This window comes from Ranitomeya imitator, chromosome 1 (genome assembly GCF_032444005.1).
Source record: "Ranitomeya imitator isolate aRanImi1 chromosome 1, aRanImi1.pri, whole genome shotgun sequence".
NCBI lineage: Eukaryota > Metazoa > Chordata > Amphibia > Anura > Dendrobatidae > Ranitomeya > Ranitomeya imitator.
In genome coordinates this window covers 103,532,669-103,546,044 of record NC_091282.1, presented here as the reverse complement: position 1 = coordinate 103,546,044, position 13,376 = coordinate 103,532,669, and positions in this window count along the sequence as shown.

The window sequence follows — 13,376 nt, the reverse complement described above, 5'->3', positions numbered from 1 at the left end:
TAGCCACAGGTGTTTTAATCGCAGCAGGATCATTACCCCTCCACAGAGAGAGAGAGAGATTATGGTCTAAGAAGAGGAGTCACAGTTGGTTCCCATTCAGATGAAGGCATTTATTCTCAGTGAGGAAAGGAATGTCTAGGTCCTGGTAGACGAGAGATGCCTTAATGTGGCTACCAGGTACACATCAATTGGCCAATTTATGCGCTAAATGCTCTCATTTTTTCATATTTCTAATGCAGTAATGCAGTTCAATTTTCATGTTTCCTGTTTGCATGTTTTAGCGCCGCAGTGTGCTGCCTTAATTATTCGATAGTCCCTAACGCAATCCCATGCCATTAGAGATGCAGCTTTTGAACTGTGCACTGATAACAAGCTGGATGGTCCCTCTCCATTTCTGGATTGTGTTACTATATGGATTCTTCTTTGCAAGAAAGAGCTTTGACTGGTGAATTGAACAGCAATCTGGGCTCACAGTCAATGATTGCTGGAGGTTTTCCTGAGCCCATGAAGTGATTTGTACAACTGAATCATGCCTGTTTTTAATGCACTGCTGCCTGAGGGCCCGTAAATCATGAGCATCTAATATTGACCATCATCTTTGTCTCTTGTGTGCATGGATTTCTCCAGAATTTCTGAATCATTTGATTTTGATATTATTTTGATATTATGTACTGTTGATGGTGGCACATTCAAAGTTTTTGCAATTTTACGTTGAGTAAAATGTTTCAGAATTTTCCACCCTTGTTAGACGCAGTTGTTAACAGATAACAGACTGATGAACCTCTGGCCATCTTTTCTTCCGAGACACTCTGCCTATCTATCATGCTATTTTTCTACAGAGTCATGTAACTTAGTTGAAAATTGACCCTCCAACTATTTTTCATTAGTACCACTTATTTTTTAAGCCTTCTGTTAACACTGTCCATACTTTTTTGAGATATGTAAACCAGTTAATTTTTTTCAAATTGAAAGAAAAATGCCAAACTTTTAACTTCTGATCTGTTGTTCTACGTTTAGTTGTGAATGAAATATGATTATTTGAGATTTCCAAATCATTGCTTTCTTGTTTAACATTTTACAATGTCCCAACTTTTTGGAATTTGGGCTGTAAAAGGGTAACAATGGTTAGCAGTTGCAGGACCCTTCACTCAACTTCAAAGGCCCATGAGAGTACATTGAATTTATTGCGCATTCAGAACATCCTATGTCAAGGGATCATTGTAATCTCCATGCTTATACTAGGAATTTAGAATATATCTTGTATGAAACTTCCCTTCTATTACAAGTTTTTTTATACCAGAGCAACTGTACTGTATTTTTTAGCAACCAGCAGATGTAGCTGTGTAAGCATTTCTCTACCCATAAATCTGATTGCTCTATGCAAATGCCGATTGTGTTCTAATGATCTGTGAGGAAGAATCAGAAGGGCAAAGCAGACGGATACGAAACCAAAATATTGTTAACACATGCAGTGATCAGCTAAACATAATCATAGAGATGTAGTGTCCCTAGGAGGTGGTCTCATAAATTTGGCCATGTAGAGCACATAGTATTTTTCATGAAACTCCATTCTGTGCTTCACTCGGACAAATGCATTACATTAGAAAATATTTTATCAATGGATGCAGAAGTCTTATTTGTATAACAGCCATCCCTTTTTGAGATAATGATGTGTCCTCCATCCAAAATGGGGTTGCCAACCGTCCAGTAATTCCTGGACACGCTGTGAAAATAGGACTTTTTTTACTTTGTCCATAAAAAAAAAATTGAGGCGTCTGTGATTTTTTGACGCTAAAGAAATTTATACCGATAATTTTTACAATATTATCATCATTTTACAGTTCACAGTGAATGCAGCTAATATCTTCATATCAGAATTATGGGCTGTAGATACAAATTACTTATAATTTTATGGCTATTATGGTTTTCCAATGTGTCTGTAAAAAGTAATGTCTCTTCGTGAATTTTTGAAAAGCTGTTGAAAACAAAAATAAAAAGTCAAGCTGGCAACCTGATGCAAAAGATGTTCAAAAGTAAGAACTAAAAAGCCTTTCTCTACCTGAATGTAATGTACGTATATGACATTAGCATACCATATGTAATCAATTTTATGTGGCTGAAAATAAAGCACTGATCACTTCATGTTTTGCACATACAGTTGAAGTATTTTTTTTCCGTCTCATAACTTTATTTTGATGCCTATTTTAAGCGTACATTTATAGGCCGGTTTCAAATATCTTTGTATTATAATCCGAGTACTTACTGGCTGTCGGTTTCCTGACCAGAACTCAACAGCTTCATATATGCATATGAGGCTGATGAGTTTAGGTCGGAAGATGTCACATTGTGACTATGTAAATAGGGAAAGGGGCCCTGCACTGTCCCTGAGGCTGGGGCCTTAACTATCCCTGCTCCCATAGGTACCTCTAAAGTGAGGCTGTTTGGGCCACCAGCCTTAGGGTATGTGCACACGTTCAGGTTTTTTCACGTTTTTCGCAATAAAAACGTGATGAAAACTCATTAAAAATGTATACATTATGCATTCTATCATTTAGAATGTATTCTGCAATTTTTGTGCACATGATGCGTTTTTTTCCCCAAAAAAAAATGCATCGCGGTAAAAAAAGCAGCATGTTCATTCATTTTGTGTTTTTTTTCGTGTTTTTCCCACTATTCTATGCATTTGGAAAAAGTGCAAGAAAAACGCATCAAAAACACCGAAAAAAATTTCTGCCAGAAATCCTGACGTGTGCACATAGTCTTACTGTTCTTCTGTTATACCCTAAGGCCTCTTTCACACTTCAGTCTTTCGGCGTCAGTTAAAAACCGCCATTTTCGTCAAATGGCGGATCCGCCATTTTTTTTGGCGGATCCGCTATTTTCCCATTGACTTGCATTAGAGACGGATTGTGGCGGATGGTCGTCCGGATCCGTCGATATTTGGCGGACGTTGTCTAGACATTGACGGACTTTGTAACGTTTTTTGGCGCCGCCGAAAAGGCGGACCACGGCGGATCCGTCGCTTCCGCCTTTTTTTAGAATGGACGCCTATGGGCGACGGATCCGTCGCGATCCGCTTTTTGGCGGATCCGTCGCCTCAATCCGCTTTTTTTGATTGAGCATGCTCCAAAAAGTGGATACTTTGCCCAGACAACCCAAAAACTATATAAGAGGACAGGTCATTCCCAAATGTACCAGCCAGCAAGAGAGACCCTTCCATGCAAGAGAGACCCAGCCAGACCCTGCCAGCAAGACTTTGCCAGCCAGGCCCTGCCAGCCAGCCAGAGAGGCCCTGCCAGCCAGAGACACCCTGCCAGACCCTGCAAGCAAGACCTTGCGAGCCAGGCCCTGCCAGCCAGCCAGAGAGGCCCTGCCAGCCAGACCCTGCCTGAGACAGCCATGTGAGTACTGCCATCCAGCGTGCGTGCGTGTGTGTGCTTGTGTGCGTGCGTGTGTGTGCGTGCATGCTTGTGTGCTTGCGTGCGTGCTTGTGTGCGTGCGTGTGTGTGCGTGCGTGTGCTTGTGTGCTTGCGTGCGTGCTTGTGTGCGTGCGTGCTTGTGTGCGTGCTTGTGTGCGTGCGTGTGTGCGCGTGCGCCTGCCTGCCCTGTTTATATGTTTTTCATACTATGCTGGTATTTTGAATAGCTGAGGTGTAAAATGTGTTTTGTGTGTATAAATGATGTGTGATGTGTTCTGCATTTTTGTTGTTCTCCATAATGTACTTGTATTTCAAATAAAGAGCAGTGTAGCTCCTACTGTACCATAAAAAAACCTAAATTTTAAAAAATATAGTAATAAAAATTTCACAAAACTGTCAGTAGTCTCATTTCAAGATAAATGTTATATTGGGTAAACATGCAGTAAAGGTTATATATACAAATGTGTAATGCAAATCTTTGCTATAGAATATGTTATCTGGTTTTAGAAAATACAAACTGTAGGGTAATCATAATTAACAATTTGGGGAATTGGTATTTTAATTTCGAATGAGGAACATTTTTTATAAGGTGAAACTTTGTTTAGGTGGGTTTTACCAACATGCGCATTGCGCATATCAATTTAAGTTTTGGTGTTGCTTTAAAGGGTTTTTTTGGGTTTTTTTTTGGTGGGGAAACAGGGGCTAGAGGGTTTGGCAGCTTGTGCATCAAGCATATCTACCATATAAAGTATGACGGTTAAAAAAAATTTTTTCATTTTGTGTTGGAGGAAATCTAAAAGTTTTTTAAAACGATGTAAGTGTAAAGTCCCTACAGCTGCATCTATCCTTTTGTATAGTAGCTTAGAACTCTCTTTATACTTACAGATCCTAGGGACCAAGAGGGACGCAAGGGACTGACCAACCCAAGATTGACGCAAGACCATAATGTCTTCTTCTGAGAGCCCCCCAGCACATCAGCAGCAAACTGAGGTGTTTTTTTTTTTTTCCTTCTAAAATTTTTTTTTTGGGTACAACTATGGTAATTTTTTTTTAACCCTTTATGCGTTCTGTATTCACAGGAATATGAAGCAGAGGGGCTAACAGAAGGAGACGGACAGGGTGGAGAAATACAAGGAGCGGGAGCGCATAGTGTAAGTTTTGAACAGACCGATCCTCACATACAATGCACTACACCCAACACAAACATTCAGCACAGCACACACAAGACATATGCCTCGATCAAAGAACATTATTAATTTTTTTTTTTTTTTTAATTAGTCTTCACAATCCGGGGCTCGACGTAGAGTTCCTCAAAGCACCTCCCATAGTCGTCGGAATGATAATCGCGGCGGTCGCCGAAGAGTAAGTTCCTTTTTGTTTTGGTGCTTAGTAAAATGTAAAATTCATGTGTTGTAATCTTTCCCTTTTTATTCTTATCTTTTTGTTAGGCTTCACAGCGTGCTCCCGAACAAGATGATGAAGAGGAGGGCATCGATGTGAACACCCTCATCGAAGCAGTACAAAGTCGGGAGCCGCTGTGGAACATGTCGGACCACCGCCATGCTGACCAGTTAATCACCCGACGGCTATGGGAGGAAGTGTGCAGTGCTGTTATGGATAACTGAGAGGAACTCGATGCTGGGGCCCAGGATCTAGCTCGTAAGTATTCACACTTCATAACCTTATGTTAGCATGATTTAATGTGGTGTATAGTAACCAATTTTTGCTTTCTCTTTCCAGGTAACAGGATTATCGTGCGGTGGCGGTCACTCAGGGATCGCTTCAAGAGGCAGTTTAATAAGGAGATGCAGGCCCCGAGTGGATCTAGAGGACGCAGGAGCAGATACAAACATGCCAGAGCCCTGTCGTTCCTCCGGTCGACGCTGCTGAGCAGAAGGTAAATATTCAACACCACATATTTTCAGTCAAACTGTAAAAATGTGTAAAAAATCAAAAAGCACCCGGACCCGTGGAAGCGCACAAGCGCGAAACGATCGTAGTCCTGTTCTTTCTCCCCGCACCGCTGATCTCTCCCAGCCGCCTCTCCTTACTATGTCCGTTGTTACGTTATGATGAATAAAGGACTTTGATTCGCAATCTACCTGGGTGAGTGCCGCATTTTCCTTTTTCTCCTTGGATATTTGTAAAAATGTGTAACCTCAATTTTTTTTGCAGCAAGGGCAATTGTAATATCCAGATACTAATTTTTTTTTCTTCTTCTTTAACAGCACTTTCTGCAGCACTCGGGAGCCTGCATCAGAGTTGCACCCCTCTGGAGCGATCCCTCAAGAGTCCGCCACCGGGGACCACGTCGACCCCTCTGTTTCTGCACCTTCCCTTTCGTTTGATCCCTCAGCCTCATCCACCAGCACTGGAGCAGCAGGGCGGACTTCGTCACTTGAAGCTGCAGGTGATGAGTTAGAGTTCCCTTTACCCCACCCTTCTGCCACTGCCGCAACATCTAGACCAACTTTGTGGTCAGGACGGCAGCGCCAGAGAGGTCAGGAAAGGAGCTATGCGCCTGACTTTTTGCAGCTGAATGCATCCTTTCACAGTGCCATCAAGCTTTTGAGTGAGCAAACGTCTGCTGGGTACAATATGCTTAACAAAAGCATACTTAAACTCAGCAGTCGTCTTGATAGGATGCAATCAGATGCAAACCAGTCACCAAGACACTGTTTTTTTCAGTCGGTCCTCAGGCACATGGAAAATCTAACTCCTGACCTGCAGATGCATGTGATGCAAGGCTGCCACTCTGCTCTAGCGCAGGCGATGTCCCATGCCCTTCCACCTACCCTTCATGTTTCAACACCTTTCCCCTCTCAAGCCACCATCTATCCTCCCGTCCGTCCTCCTCCTGTCCGTCCTCCTCCCGTCCATTCTACTCCTTCGTCATATGTTCCTTCCCCCCTTAGTCTTTCACAGTTTTTACCGTCCCCTTTCCATTCTTCTCCTTTAACTTCTCCGTTCCCGATCTCACCAACACCTTCATACCTCACACACACCACATCTGCACCTCAACTCTCTACACAACCTCATGTTTTCACCACCCATTCCACTTCTGTTCCTCCCCGTGATGACCTGTCCCCCACTCTCGACGTGGTCCGCCCTGTCAGCCCTTCCGCTACTATCTCCACCCCAAACTATGAGAATCTGTAAATAAATAAACAGTTTTTTGGTTTAAAAACAATTTTATTGTCTTTCTCTTTTTTTAAAAAAAAGTTTTTAAGTCACCAAGGTTATAGCAATAGTAACAATAAACAGTGTTTAAAGGGTACCGTTGCAAAACATACAATGCTGCATTAAAGTACAAAGATTTTGTAAGCAAACAAAAAATGGTATTTTTACAAGTGTAAAAAGAAATTTTTTTTACACCATTTCATACTGCCAGTCAACTGATCCTGCAGGAGATATGAAGTAGTCTGCAAAACTGTCCCGCATTCTGGAGACTGCTACTGGACTGCAAAAAGTGGGGTTGTGGTAATCCCGTAAGGTGCTTTCTGACACATTATCCTCCAGGGAAACTTGTTCTTTTGATAAAACAAAATTGTGCAGGACCACGCACGCTTTGACCACATCATCGACAGTTTCAGTCTGCAGTTTAATTGCAGTTAGCAGGACTCTCCATTTGGCAGTTAAGATGCCAAAAGCACATACCACTACTCTTCGTGCTCTGGTTAAGCGGTAATTGTAAATTTTCTTCCTCTGGGTCAGTCCACTACTTCCAAAGGGTTTCAGCAAATGTGGGGAAAGCTGGAACGCATCATCTCCAACGCAAACAAATGGTAATAGTGGACCAGTGGTCCCAGGGAGAGGTCTAGGGGGCGGAAACTCAAATGTCTCTCCATATAAACGGCGCCCCATTGCTGAATTTTTAAAGATTTGCAAGTCATTTGCGCGTCCATACGCACCGATATCGACAGCGATGAACTTGCATTGTGCATCGGCTATGGCCATCAACACAATAGAGAAGTACTTCTTATAGTTATAAAACTGTGATCTAGAGCCTGAAGGTTTGACGATCCTTATGTGCTTTCCATCAACTGCTCCAACACAATTTGGGAACTGGCAAATTTGATGAAAATTTTGGGCAATCTCCAGCCACCTCTCCTGTGATGGCTCTGGGATGTATTCCGCTTGTAGGCACTCCCACAATGCCCGGCAGGTATCTCTGATGATCCCCGAGATGGTGGATATCCCAAGCCGAAACTGAAAATGGAGGGATGAGAACGACTCTCCAGTTGCAAGGAATCTGTTAACAAAACGAAAAGACAATAATTAATAAAAAAATTCAAAAAACAACATTACAGTTATAAGTCTGATGAATGAGAATCATTTAAAAAAAAAATTACTTACCGAATAGTCACCATGAGACGCTCTGCTGGTGATATGGAGAATCGCATCTGGGTGTCTCGTCTCCGTATACAGTCTTCCACATAGCCCAATAAAAATTCGAAATTTTCAGCTCTCATCCTCACATAATTGAAGAACTTCTGAGGGTTTTCCCTTAGTTCGATGTAAAGCGTGGAATAAACACCACGGGTCATACGTTGTGCTGTGATGGGATGGATCCACAGCCTTCTCTTCCGCCGCTGCCGTAGGATGCGCAGTCTTTCTTCCTCCCTCTCTCGAACGCTGACTGCCAACTGATTTGCCTCAAAAGTAAAATCCGCATAGATCTTTGCAATGTTCGCCAGGACTCCTTCCATTTCTGCCACTTTCTCTACAACCTTTCAAAGATGTGGTGTAAATACACACTATATATAGTTTTCCAGTAGTTTCCAGTAGCCAATCACATTGAAATCCTCCCCTTTTAAAAAACGGATCCGTAAAAAAACGGTTACAACGGATGTAAAAACGGTCGCAATGGTTCTAACGGATCCGTTTTTTTAACGGATCAGGGCAGCTGATCCGTCAAAAAAACGGATCCGTTAGAACCGTTTTTTCACCAAATTTGACGGATCCGTCGATCCGCCACGATGTCGGACCTAACTGACGCCACACAACTGAAGTGTGAAAGAGCTGTCCCCTCCCCCAGGAGGCCTGGGACAGAAATGCTAGTGTATAAACACGTAAGACAAACAGGGATAACAAAAAGCAACTAACATACACACAAAACACTCCTCACCAAAGGTAGAGGTATATAGGGAAGTGTAGGAAAGTACAAATCAAACGGGAATAGGACAAGGAGAAAAGCATACACCCAAAAACAATCTCCGGCAGCAACAATGATCTCCATCTCAGCACAGTGACTCCAAGGAGTTAGGATTTAAAACTTTCACTGGCGAGGAAGAGGAAGGTCTTGCCAGGTTTTGCAGGGAGAGGAAATGACCAGGTCAGGAACAGCTGTGAGATGGAGCTTCAAGTTTCTAACCAGCATAGAAAGGGTCGTTAACCAGTTCAGTACCAAAGGAAACAAAATTCATTTCATATGAAACACAAACACACAGGCTAAATGGAAGATCTACGATTCACAATACGTAGTGATTTTCTAACCCCAGATCTTCCAGGAGGACGTGATCCACTCGTGACAGAAGATTTACAGTAAGTTCATACATAGCAGCCTGTACTCCGACTGTGTCTTTTGCAGACAAGACACAGAATAGTTTGGTTCAAGTGAAACTTAACTTGGGTGACGGGCACTGCATATATTTTTATAACGCTATGATTTTATGGATCATTTGTGAGTGGGACAAAACTTTTTTAGTACTAATTTTAGTATCACATTGCTTCAATACTATTGTTGGCAGATATCTGCATCCCATTAATTTCATTAGGACAAATAGAATGTATAGCTGATTAGGCCATGTTGAATCATTTAAGGACTCACTCAGACATCTGTTTTTCTCACATATGAGAAAACTGGACTAATTATTTTGAATAGTTTGATCAGAGTGTGGTCCTAGTGGAATTTCTCATATGTGTAAAAAAAAAAAAGTTTCTCAACCTTCTCCTTTACATAGTAACATAGTAACATAGTTAGTAAGGCCGAAAAAAGACATTTGTCCATCCAGTTCAGCCTATATTCCATCATAATAAATCCCCAGATCTACGTCCTTCTACAGAACCTAATTGTATGATACAATATTGTTCTGCTCCAGGAAGACATCCAGGCCTCTCTTGAACCCCCCGACTGAGTTCGCCATCACCACCTCCTCAGGCAAGCAATTCCAGATTCTCACTGCCCTAATAGTAAAGAATCCTCTTCTATGTTGGTGGAAAAACCTTCTCTCCTCCAGACGCAAAGAATGCCCCCTTGTGCCCGTCACCTTCCTTGGTATAAACAGATCCTCAGCGAGATATTTGTATTGTCCCCTTATATACTTATACATGGTTATTAGATCGCCCCTCAGTCGTCTTTTTTCTAGACTAAATAATCCTAATTTCGCTAATCTATCTGGGTATTGTAGTTCTCCCATCCCCTTTATTAATTTTGTTGCCCTCCTTTGTACTCTCTCTAGTTCCATTATATCCTTCCTGAGCACCGGTGCCCAAAACTGGACACAGTACTCCATGTGCGGTCTAACTAGGGATTTGTACAGAGGCAGTATAATGCTCTCATCATGTGTATCCAGACCTCTTTTAATGCACCCCATGATCCTGTTTGCCTTGGCAGCTGCTGCCTGGCACTGGCTGCTCCAGGTAAGTTTATCATTAACTAGGATCCCCAAGTCCTTCTCCCTGTCAGATTTACCCAGTGGTTTCCCATTCAGTGTGTAATGGTGACATTGATTCCTTCTTCCCATGTGTATAACCTTACATTTATCATTGTTAAACCTCATCTGCCACCTTTCAGCCCAAGTTTCCAACTTATCCAGATCCATCTGTAGCAGAATACTATCTTCTCTTGTATTAACTGCTTTACATAGTTTTGTATCATCTGCAAATATCGATATTTTACTGTGTAAACCTTCTACCAGATCATTAATGAATATGTTGAAGAGAACAGGTCCCAATACCGACCCCTGCGGTACCCCACTGGTCACAGCGACCCAGTTAGAGACTATACCATTTATAACCACCCTCTGCTTTCTATCACTAAGCCAGTTACTAACCCATTTACACACATTTTCCCCCAGACCAAGCATTCTCATTTTGTGTACCAACCTCTTGTGCGGCACGGTATCAAACGCTTTGGAAAAATCGAGATATACCACGTCCAATGACTCACCGTGGTCCAGCCAATAGCTTACCTCTTCATAAAAACTGATTAGATTGGTTTGACAGGAGCGATTTCTCATAAACCCATGCTGATATGGAGTTAAACAGTTATTCTCATTGAGATAATCCAGAATAACATCCCTCAGAAACCCTTCAAATATTTTACCAACAATAGAGGTTAGACTTACTGGCCTATAATTTCCAGGTTCACTTTTAGAGCCCTTTTTGAATATTGGCACCACATTTGCTATGCGCCAATCCTGCGGAACAGACCCTGTCGCTATAGAGTCCCTTTCTCAGTTCATGAAAATCAGACTACACTGAAATGGTATCTGAGTGCGGTATGATTATTTTCACAGACTCATAGGCTTGCTTTGCCTATTTTGATCCGACTTTCATGTTTTTCACTGATTTCTTTAATGTCACTTTTTATTATATATTTTTTTAATCCTTCTGACATGTTGATTAGCATTGATTGTGCTATACAAAGGTTTAAACAGTAGATATCTGAAGCTTATCTGATTCTAGAGATGAGCAGACCAATTCGCAGGACTCTGGTCAAGTGTCCATGGCAGTGGCACCTGGCAGCTACACGAGAGGCCTACAAATCTATTACCTTCTGGCATCCCCCGGCATGGCTTTTTATTAACCAGGACTGGCGCAATGTCATCTGTGCATCAGATTGCACAAATAACACTGTTCCAGCCCAGTCGAATAAAATGTCGTAATGGGGATGCCAGAAGGCCTCCAGTGTAGCTGCGATGTGTCACTAAAAAGGAAGCTGGATCAGAGTCAACTGAGTAGATCGATTCATGTCCATTTGATTCCTTCCTTTGAACTATTGCTCTTCTGTTCCGACTCCAGTGCCAAACTTTGCTTCCACCCCTTTAGGCTGCGTCATTCTGTGCTAGTCTATGATGACTTACTATGGTCATTATCCAAGGCCTTTTAAGGCTGGCTCATGCAGTTGTACACCAACAGAGTATTTAGGTAGTAGTGCAGTCTGTGACCATGTGCTTTCCTGGAGTCAAATCACACTTTCTACTTGGTTCTGCTCAAGTCAGGTATCAGATTTTTTGTTAAACTGCTCCAGACTGCTATTCAGCAACCAGCTGTTACCAGCTTAGTCCTGTATTTCCTAGTGCTGCCGCACTCACAACTCTGCTGAATAAAGATATAGTGGGGGGTTGTAGTCGCTTGGCAGCTCTAAAAATGGCTTCTGCGAAAAGGCTTGGTCCTAGCCATTCCATTTACCAGATTCCAGTGGTTATTCTAGCCTTCACACTTTAACCCCTGTACAGGAAGTTGATCTTATGAAGTACTAGTGGGGGCTGGGAACTGAGAAATAGTGGCAAGATCAGGAAGTGACAGTGCCAGTCAGTGTGTGGAGAGCAGTGTGTGAAGTAGCAGGCCTAAGTCAAGAGGCTTCTAAGAACAGCATTGGCCTAATACTCAGGGCAATGGATTGCCAAAAATACCCTTCCGTGAGATTCCATCTAACAGCCTGGGGCAACTTCGAGATGGAAACGGGGGCCTGTGGCGAACTCAACCTGTAAAGCTACAGGGAAAGATGGACTCAAACTACATGGGGTGGAAGGTATTGCAAACTGAATATTCTGCTAGCTCGCCCTTGTATTCTATCACCTCCTTCTTTGCCTCTCAGATCTCGCTCCTGAGGACTGCAGTGAAGTGGAGCAGGCGCACATGTGCGAGATCTAAGAGGCAGAGATAGAGGTAATAGGATTCAAGGGTGGGCCAGACAGGTGAAAGAGGCATGTTTCTTCTCTGGGCACAGAGCCGCTCTGTTTTTTCCATACCCCGGGCGTCCTGGACACCTGCAGCTTGCTTTACTTACACCTTCCCAGTGAGGTGCCCCCTCATCTCATCATCGACACCGCTCCCCCCAACATATGCGGCGACCGTAGATTGCTCCGCACCTGTCCTATAAAAAGACACCTGGGATATAAGATGACCCCCGACTTTTGAGAAGATTTTCGGGGGTTAAAAGTTGTATTATACGCCAGAAAATATGGTAATAGCAGTCCAAAATGACTAACCAGATTAATCACTGTTTTTGGTATAAAGTATATTACCATATGTCTATCAATTTACCAGTTGGTGCAGCAGATTCTAAGAAAACCACCAGACTCCCCATTCGTGATCTCCAAGTTTTTGATTCTGTGTATGAGAATAATTAATTGAAAGAAGTGTGTTTAAAATAATAGCAGTGTGGAGTTCAATTAGTGAGGTCATTCATTCTGTGAAGAAACAGGTGGGAATCAGGTGGCCTTTATTTAAGGGTGAAGCCAGGACATGTTGTATATGCATTTCTCCTTAAAAGCCTGAGAAAAATGGGTCATTCAAGAAATTGTCCAGAAGAACAGCGTACTTTGATTAAAAAGTTGATTGGAGAGGGTAAAACTTATGATGAAGTGCAGACAATGATAGACTGTCCAGCTAAAATGATCTCAAAAGCTTAAAAATGATAAGCCAAACCTGAGAGATGTGGAAGAAAACGGAAGTCTACCAATCGAATGGATGGAAGTATAGCCAGAATGGCAAAGGCTCAGCCAAAAATCAACTCCAGGATGATCAGAGACCGTGTCAAGTTACCTGTGAGGACTGTGACAGTTAGAAGACACCTGTGTGACGCTAATCTCTTAGCCAGAAGTCCCTGCGAAGTCCCACTGTTAAAAAAGGACATGTACTGAAGAGGATTTGTCAAAAAACACATCAAATGGCCTAAAGAGAAATGGGGAAAGATTTTGTGGACTCATAAAAGTAAAATTGTTCTTT